Genomic DNA, 10665 nt, shown 5'->3' with positions numbered 1-10665 from the left:
GTTCAACTCATATGCCTGTATTTTGTTTGGCTGGAGACCACAGGTGTGGGTTCAATTCCAGACCTGAAGGGCAGCTAGGGGCCATAGTCTCAGTGGTTCCACCAGGCTCTATCGAACCAGCAAACCTGGTCCCCACGAGAAGGTGACTTTTAAGTTAAAATCTAAGCGAAGTCTTTATTCGTTTTGATGTTAAAATGAAATTTCACTATTACATCATTTCAAGAACACCCCAAACAACTTTGAACTACAGACCAACTACACATAACAGTGGCAAGAAACATGTACTGCCATTGCCTCTCCACCCATCACACTTATATTAATAAATGGCCTTATTACCACTCAACATTTCCAGCCTTCACCTGGCAGACTACCCTGCACTGGCTGGCATGGTTGAGTACTCCTGATGTTTCACATAGTCTTCTCTTTTGTAATTCTCAATTCTCTGACATGGAGGTTTTGTTGTAATACTTATTTACTTGATTTTTCAAATCTTTACCAAAATTTTTCATTTTCTAGTCATGAGTTTATGGGACCATAAAAGATTTTTTACATAGACTTTCGCAGGAGATACTGGGTAAATGGTTACCATAAATATATTCCAGGCCAAGTACCCAGCACTGAAGCCACACAAAGAGTGTCAAAGAACATGGCCTCTGCTCTGAGGAAGTGCTTCCTCTCCTCTGCTCCCCTATACCTCAAATAAATCTACTCAAGAATAATCTGATATCTATCATTTTAAAAAGCTAATTCCTTCAAGTGCCAATGCTACCATTCCAGGTGAACAGGAAGGCTTCCTGTGTTGTGATAACCCAAAAATGGTATCTTGTCAGGTGTGGGCCTGAGGAGATAGTTAATGCCCTGAAGCTACAGCCAGCCTCAGCTGTTGGCTCTCTAACCATCCAGAGAACCAAATTTGCAGAGCAAACTATTCTTCCTTTAGATTGTCACAATCTCTTCCTTCCAAAGCTCCTTTTGAGATGATCCAGATTTTCCTTCCTTCCTGCCTGTCTGCCTTCTTCCTTCCTTCTCTCCCTTCCTTCCTTTCTTTATGTTTGTTTATTTTTCTAACAGCTTTATTGGTATAAAACTCACATACCATAAAACTCACCCCATAAATGCATGATTCAGTGTTTTTTTTTTAAATAAATTCAAAGAGTTCAGCACCCATCAACACTATCTAATTTCAAAATATTTTCATCACTCCAAAAGAAATCTCCTATCATGAACTTCTAAAATGAGCAGTCACTCCTCATTTTCCCAAACACCTAGATCCTAGCAACTACTAATCCACTTTCTGTCCCTGTGGATTTGTTTATTTTGGACTTTTCATATAAATGAAATTACATAATATGTGATATTTTGTCTGGCTTATTTTATGTGGCATGTTTTCTAGGTTAATCCATATAGTAACATGTGTTGGCACTTCATATCATTTTATGGCTGATCTCCATGGATATATCACATTTTATTTATCCATTCAACAGTTGATGGGCATAGATAAAGATTGCTACTACTTTTTAGCTATTATGAATAATGCTGCTATACACATTTTTGTACAAATTTTTGTGGACATATGTTTTCTTTTTTATGGTTATTATTTTATTTATTTTAACATTTTACTGTGATTTGGGTGAAAGTTTCCAGAGCAAATTGGTTTTCCATTCAATAATTTGTATACTTTTTGTTTCATGACATGTTTCTGATCCCCACAATGTAACTGCACTCTTCTCAATTCCACCCTGTGTTTCCTGTTTCCATTAGTCCTTCTTTCCTATATCTTTCTGCCTTCTGAGTTTTATCACTGGGCAAATGCTGCCCTTTTCATTTCATATGGTTGCTTGTTCTAAGAAGTGCATGTTTCCCTGGTGTTACTGTTCACATTACAGGTTTGTCTATTGTTTACTTGAAAGTGGAGCCACAGGGGTGAGTTCAGTTTCAGGCTCAAAGGATGTGTAAGTGTCATAGTTTCACAGGGTCCTCCAGTATCAATCAGACCAACAAACATGGTCATTTTTATGATTTTGAGTTTCTCCACATTTTTCTCCTACCCTATCCAGGACCTCCTACTGTGATCCCTTTCAGAGCAGTCAGCAGTGGTAACTGGGAACCATCGATATCTTTTGGTCTCCTGGTCATGAACCTGTGGTTCATGTGGTGGTCCATTTGTACTTCAGACTAATTATTTCCTTGAATCTTTGATTTTCTTTGCTCTTTTTTGCTCTGGACAAGGAGAGACCAATAGTTGCAACTCAGATGGCTGCCCATAAGCTTTTCAGAGCCTAGTTGCTATTCACCAAAGTAGGATGTAGAACATTGTCTTTGTGGATTATGTTATGCCAATTGACCTTGATGTCCCCTGAGACTATGGTCCTGAGTGCCTAGGCCCAGTGTTTACTTATGTATAAGTTTTCAAAACTTTGTCCCCTGTATGCTCTACTATATTCATGGATATATTTGCAGCATATATAAATATCTATGTACAAATATCTTCTATCAAACCTATATATATATATTCATGGGTATAGTCCCATTCATCTTCCTACTCCTGTTCTGTTTGTGTGTCTATCTATCCATTCCTAGATTATTACTGTCACTGCAGGATTGTGTATGTAATGGTATTTATCTTTGTTGTCTTTAACTCTTGTGTTCCTCCCAGTGTCTTCCTTAGTCCCGATCTTTTTGTGCTGACCTCCCTTTGTATATTACCTTTTCCTTCACCCTTATCACTACATGTCTACTCCCCAGTTAGTGATTTACCCTCCCTTCCCCACTCATCCCTGGTAACCATCAAAGAATGTTTGTGTATGAAAACCTTTTCTTGACTTTTGATAATAGTGGTCTTGTACAATATTTGCCCTTTTGTGATTGATTTATTTCACTTGGGAGCTATGATGGTGAAGTGGTTAAGGCAATGGCTGCTAATCAAAAGGTCAATGGCTTGAACCCACCAGCCGCTCTGCAGGAAAAAGTTGAGGCAGTCTCCTTACATAAAGCTTTACAGCCTTGGAAACCCTATGAATCAGAATCAACTCAATGGCAGTGGGTGGGTTTTTATTTCACTCAGAATAACATCCTTCAGGGGTAGCATAGTGCCTAAGGCACTTGACTGATAACCAGAAGGCTGGCAGTTCAAACCCACCAGCCACTCCTCTGTAGGAAGGCTGGGCAATCTACGTCTGTAGTGATACTGCCCCGCAAACCCAAGCAGGGGTCACTATGAGTCGAGGCCAACTTGATGGCACATAACAACAATAACAAGAAGTTCCTCCATGTTGTGAGATGTTTTGCAGATTCTTCATTATTCTTTAACACTGTACAGTGTTCCATTGTGTGAATGTACCATAGTTTTGTTTACCTGTTCATCCAATGATGAGCACTTGGGTTGTTTCCATCTTTTTGCTATTGTGAAGAATGCTGCAATGAACATGTGTGTGCATATATCTCTTTGTGTCATGCTTTTATTTCTGTAGCATATATACTTAGTAGGAAGCTCTTGTGGCATAGTCCCTAAGGCATCTGACTGCTAACCAGAAAGCTGGCAGTTCAAACACACCAGCCACTCCTCGGAGGGAAGATTGGGCAATCTATTTCAGTAGTGATACTACCTTGGAAACCCAAGGTGGAGTCACTATGAGTCAGATCCGACTCGACAGCAGTGAGTTTGGTTTGTATTTGGTTTTATATATTGAACTGTTGGATCAGATGGTCTTTCTATTTCCAACTTTTTAAGGAAGTATCATACTGTTTTCCACAGTGGTTGTACCATTTTACAGTCCCAACAGCAATGTATAAGGGTCCTAGTCTTTCTACATCCTCACTAGCATTTGCTATTTCCGTTTTTTTTAACTTTATTGTTTTAGATCGACTATATCTGTGGAAAGAGGTGATGGAGATGCCCTGTATCTTTAGTCAAAACAAGGCCAGGAGCTGACTGTGGAACAGACCACCAATTGCTCATATGCAAGTTCAAAATGAAGCTCAAGAAAATTAAAACAAGTCCACAAGAGCCAAAATATGACCATGATTATATCCCACCTGAATTTAGAGACTATCTGAAGAACAGATTTGAAGCAATGAACACCAATGAGAAAAACAAGATGAGTTGTGGGATGACATCAAGAACATTATACATAAAGAAAGCAAAAGGTCATTAAAAAGACAGAAATGAAAGACCAAAGTAGATGTCAAAAGACATTCTAAAACTTGCTCTTGAATGGAGCGTAGCTAACGTGAATGGAAGAAATGGCAAGATAAAGGAGCTGAACAGAAGATTTCAAAGAGCAGCTCGTGAAGACAATGTGAATTATTATACTGAAATGTGCAAAGACCTGGAGTTAGTAAACCAAAAGGGAAGAACATGCTTGATATTTCTCAAGCTGAAAGAACTGAAGAAAAAAATTCCAGCCTCAAGTTGAAATACTGAAAGATTCTATGGGCAAAATATTGACTGATGCAGCAAGCATCAAAAGAAGATGGAAAGAATAAACAATTATTGTACAAAAAAGAACTGGTTGATGTTCAACTATTTCAGGACGTGGCATATAATATTGAAGGAAAAAGCTGAAGTTGCAGAGAAGGAATTAGAGATAAACAAGGTTCCAGGAATTGACAGAATACGCATTGAGATGTTTCAACAAAAAGATGCAGCACTGGAGGAATGAAGTCAACCATGCCAAGTAATCTGGAAGACAGCTACCTGTCCAATTGACTGGAAGAGATTGATATTTATAGCCATTCCAAAGAAAGGTGATCTAATGGAATGTGGAAATTATTGAACAATATCATTAATGTCCATGTAAATAAAATTTTGCTAAAGATAATCCAAAAATGGTTGCAGCGATATATTGACAGGGAACTTCCAGATATGCAAGTTGGATTCAGAAGAAGACATGGAATGAGGTATATCATTGCTGATGTCAGGTGGATCTTGGCTGAAAGCAAAGAATACCAGAAAGATGTTTACCTATGTTTTATTGACTACGCAAAGGCATTCAACTGTGTGGATCATAATAAGTTATGGATAACATTGATAAGAATGGAAATTCCAGAACACTTTATTATGCTCATGAGGAACCTGTACAAAGAACAAGAGGCTATCTTTTGAACAGAACAATACGACACTGCATGGTTTAAAATCAGGAAGGGTGTACATCAGAGTTGCATGCTTTCACCATATTTATTCAATCTGTATGCTAAGCAAATGATCTGAGAAGCTGGACTATATGAAGAATGCAGCATCAAGATTTGAGGAAGAATCATTAACAATCTGCTATATAGGACACAACCTTGCTTGCTGAAAGTAAAGATGATTTGAAGCATTTAGTGATGTAGATTAAAGACTACAGTCTTCAGTATGGATTACACATCAACATAAAGAAAACAAAAATTCTCACAACTGTGCCAATAAGCAGCATCACAGTAAATTGAGAAAAGACTAAAGTTGCCAAAGATTTCATTTTACTTGTATCCCCAATCAATACTCATGAAGCAGCAGTCAAGAAATCAGATGTCATATTGCACTGGGGAAATCTGCTGCAAAAGACCTCTTTAAAGTGTTAAGAAGCAAAGATATCACTTTGAAGACCATTGTTGTTGTTGTTATGTGCCGTTGAGTCGGACTCGACTCATAGCGACCCCTCCTTGGGTTTCCGAGACAGTACCACTATGGAGGTGTCCCTAATCCAAGCCATGGTATTTTTTGACAACCTTATATGCATGTGAAAGCTGAACTGTGGATAAGGAAGACTAAAGAAGAGTTGATGCCTTTGAATTATGCTGTTGGCAAAGAATATTGAAAATATCATGGACTGCCAGAAAAATGAAAAAATTTTCCCTGGAAGCAGTGCTGCTGGAATGCTCCTTAGAACTAAGAATTGCCAGACTTCATCTCACCTCCTTTGATCATGCTGTCATAAGGGACCTGTCCCTGGAGAAGGATGTCAAGCTTGGTAAAGTGGAGGGTCAGAGAAAAAGGAGAAGACCCTCAACAAGATGGATTGACACAATGGGTTCAAGTATAGCAAGGATTGTGAGGATGGCACATGACCAGGCAGCGTTTTGTTTTGTTGTATATATGGTCACTATACAATAATAAGGAGCTCTGGTAGCATAGTGGCTAAGTCACTTGCCTGCTAACCAGATGGCTGGCGGTTCAAACCCACCAGCCACTCCTCGGAAGGAAGGTTGGGCATTCCTACTTCCGTAGTGATACTGCCTCGGAAACCCAAGGAGGGGTCGCTATGAGTCGGGGCCGACTCGACGGCACATAACAACAACAACAACAACATACAATAATAACAACATACAGGCATGAAGGGGCATGTCATTGTGATTTTGGGCTTGCAATTCCTTAATAGCTAATGAGGGAGCTCTGGTGGTGTAGTGCCTAAGGGATCTGACTGCTAACCAGAAGGCTAGCAGTTCAAACCCACTTACTCTCTTCGGAAGGAAGACTGGGCAATCTACTTCCATAAAGATACTGCCTCGGAAACCCAAGGAGGGGTTGCTATGAGTTGGAATTGACTTGATGGCAGTGAGTTTGGTTTTTTAAGTCACATATCAGATGCATGACTTGAAAACAGTATTTCCCATTACACAGATTGTCTTTTCACTCTCTTGACAGTATCATTTGCAGCCCAAGATTTAAACTGTGATGAAGTCCACTTTATCTTTTTTTTTGTCTTTTTGAATTTTAGGTATCACATTTAAGAAACCACTGCCTAATCCAAAGTGATGATGTTTACTGCTCTGTTTTCTTCTAAGAGTTTTATAGTCTTACCTCCAACAATTAATTAGGTGTGTAATACATTTTGAGTTAAATTTTGAATATGTTGTGAGGCAGAAGCCCAACTGATATGTTTTTCACTTTGATATCAAATTTTGCCAGCACTATCTGTTGAAAAGACTAAATATTCATCTCTGAATTTTCTTGACATTCCTGTTGAAAATTAATTGACCATAAATGTATAGGTTTATTTCTGAACTCTTAATTCTATTCCATTGGCTTATATGTCCATCCTTATGCCAGTACCACACAATCTTACTTTTATTTTTATTGAAATGAATTTCATAGAACATACAATTAATGTTTTTAAAATGTACAATTCATTGCATTTAGTTCATTGACAATGTTGTGCAATTACTCTCTCTCTCTAGTTTCAAAACATTTTCTTCACCTCAGAAGAACATTCAATTCCCCCTTCTCCCATCCTTAGGCAAACTAATCAGCTTTCTGACTTCATGGATTTTCTATTCAGGACATTTCATATCAATAAAATCATATAATATGTAAACTTGTGTGAGTGGCCTCTTTCATTTAGTATGTTTTTTCAATGTTCATCCAAGTTGTAGCATTTATCAGTAATTTACTCCTTTTTAATGCTGAGTAATATTCCACTGTATGGATATACCACATTTGTTTCTCCATTCATCCACTGATGGACATATGGGATTTTTCACCTTTTGTCTAGTATGAGTAATGCTATTATGAATGTTTGTGTACATGTTTTTGTGTTGACATATTTTCATTTATCTTGGGTATGTACCAAGGAGTATAATAGCTGGATCATATACTATATTTAACTTTTTGAGGAAATGCCCAACTATTTTCTATAGTGGCTGCATCATTTTAAATTCCTACCACCAATGAACAAGGGTTTCTAATTCTTCACATACTTGCCAACACAAAGAAAATGAAAATCCTCACAACTGAAATAATAAGCAACATCATGACAAACGGAGAAAAGACTGAAGTTGTCAGGGATTTCATCTTATTTGGATCCACAATCAACACCCATAGAAGCAACAGTCAGGAAATAAGACATATTGTATTGGGCAAATCTGTTGCAAAAGATCTTTTTAAAGTGTTGAAGAGCAAAGATATCTCTGAAGACTAAGGTGCTTCTAATCCAAGCCAAGGTATTTTCAATCACCTTATATGCATGTAACAACTGGATAATGAATAAGGAAGGCCAAAGAAAAGTTGATGCCTTTGAATTGTGTTGGTGAAGAATATCGAAAATACCATGGACTGCCAGAAGAACAAACAAATTTCTCCTGGAAGAAATGCAGCTGGAATGTACCTTAGAAGCGAGAATGGCCAGACTTCGTCTCATCTACTTTGGTCATATTGTCAGAAGGGACCATTCCCTGGAGAAGGATATCATGCTTGGTAAAGGAAAAGGTCAGTGAAGATGGGGAAGACCCTCAAGGAGATGGATTGACACAGTGGCTGCAATGATGGGTTTAAGCATATCAAGGATTGTGAGGATGGTACAGGACTGGACAGTGTTTTGTTTTGTTGTACATGGGGTCACTATGAGTCACTATGAGCTGACTCGACAGCACCAAATCACCACCACCAGCACCACCACCACCACCACCAATGAATAAGGGTTTCTGATTCTCCACATACTTGCCAAGATTTATTATTTTCCTTTTTTTAAAAAATTAATATATAGCCATCCTACTAGGTGTGAAGTGGTATCTCACTGTGGTTTGGAAGACCCAGTAATCTGCTCTTCTAAAGATTACAGCCTAGGAAACCCTTTGGGACAGTTCTACTTTGTTATATAGTATTGCTATTTCTTGAGAGCACACAACACCACCACCACAAAAAATGGTCTTCAATATTTTTTCATGTAGCCATTTGCATATCTTCTTTGTAGAGATGGCTATTCAAGGCCTTTGTCCATTTATAAAATTAAATTGTTCTTTTTTGTTGTTGAATTGTAAGATTTCTATTTACTTTCTAGATATTAAGTCCTTATCAGATATATAAATTTAAAATATTTTCTCTTATTTTGTCAATTGTCTTTCCACATTCTTGATAATGTTCTTTGATACACCAAACTTTACATTTTGATGAAGTCTAATTTATTTTTTTTCTTTTGGTATCATATCTAAGAATTCATTGCCAAATCTGAGAGTTTCATAACTTTTACATTTATTGATCCGTATTTAGTTAATTTTCATATATGGTTTGAGGTAAGGGTCTAACTTCACTCTTTTGCATGTGGATATCCAGTTGTCTCAGTACCATTTGTTGAAGAGACTATTCTTTCAGCACTGAATTGTCTTGGTACCCTTGTTGAAAATCAACTTACCATGGTTGTATGGACTTATTTCTCTTTTTATTCTGATGTATCTACCTGACATATTTATTCTTATTTCTGTATTTATCCCATTGGTCTTGTATATCTATCATTATGCTAGAATGCTAGTACCTTATTGATTTGATTACTGTAACTCTGCAGTTGTTGTTGTTGTTATGTGCTGTCGAGTCAGCCCCGACTCATAGCGACCCCTCCTTGGGTTTCCGAGGCAGTATCACTACGGAAGTAGGATTGCCCAACCTTCCTTCCGAGGAGTGGCTGGTGGGTTTGAACCACCAGCCTTCTGGTTAGCAGTCAAGTGCTTTAGCCACTATGCTACCAGAGCTCCTAACTCTGCAGTGGGTTTTGAAATTGTGAAGTGTGAGTCTTACAACTTTGCTCTTCTTTTTCAAGACTGTTTTATTTAATCAGGCTTGTAATTCGATATGAATTTGAGGATCAGCTTTCTTATTTCTATAAAACAGGAAAAGAAGGTCATTGGAATTTTCATAGAAATTGCATTGAATCTATCGTTCACTTTGGGTAGTATTGCTATTTTAATACTAGGTTTTCTAATCCATGAACATGGGTTGTTTTGGAATTTAATTAAGTCTTCTTTAATGTCCTTCAGTGATGTTCTTTCACTTCTTTGTTGCTGTTGTTGTTAGGTGTCCTTCAGTTAATTCCAACTCATAGTGATTCTATGTACATCAAAATGAAGCACTGACCAGTTCTGTGCCATCCTCACAATCCTTGCTATGTTTGAGCCCACTGTTGCAGCTACTGTGTCAATCCATCTCGTTGAAGGTCTTCTTCTTTTTCACCTGTTTGATAAATTTATTCTGAGGTATTTTATTCTTGTGGATGCCACTGTAAGTTAAGTTGTTTTAAAGATATCTTTAATGGATTATTCATTGGCATAGTGCCTAAGGCATCTGACTGCTAACCAGAAGGCTGGAAGTTCAAACCCACCAGCCACTCCTCGGACGGAAGACTGGGCAATCTACTTCCGTAGAGATACCACCTCGGAAACTCAAGAAGGGGTTGCTATGAGTTGGAATCGACTCAATAGCAGTGAGGTTTTGTTTTTTTTTTTTGGTGTATAGAAAATATATGATTTTTATGCATTGATCTCATACCCATGCTGAATTTGCTGACTGGCGATTAGCTCTAGTAATTTCTGTGAATTTGTTTGGACTTTATACATATATAGAATCATGTCATCTGTTAATAGAGGTAGCTTTGTTTCTTCAAATTTGGAGCCTTTTATTTTTTAAAAAACTTTGCATAATTAAAAAGGACTTCCAATACAGCACTGAATTGTTGTTGTTATTAGGTGTTGTTGAGTCAATTCCAACTCATGGCAACCCCAGGTGTGCAGAGTAAAGCCACTCCATAGGGTTTCCTAGGTTGTGACTTATCAGAAGCAGATCACCAGGCTTGTCTTCTGGGGCAAATATGGGTGGGTGTGAACCACCAACCTTTCTTCTAGTAGTCAAGTGTTTAGCCGTTTGTATCACCAGTTGGGAAAACAGGCTTCCTTGTCTTGTCTAACCTTTTTTTTTTTTTTTTT

The sequence above is a fragment of the Orycteropus afer genome, unplaced genomic scaffold (assembly GCF_000298275.1).
Source record: "Orycteropus afer afer isolate SDZICR_OR568_19922 unplaced genomic scaffold, OryAfe1.0 scaffold00019, whole genome shotgun sequence".
NCBI lineage: Eukaryota > Metazoa > Chordata > Mammalia > Tubulidentata > Orycteropodidae > Orycteropus > Orycteropus afer.
This window is presented reverse-complemented; position numbering follows the sequence as displayed.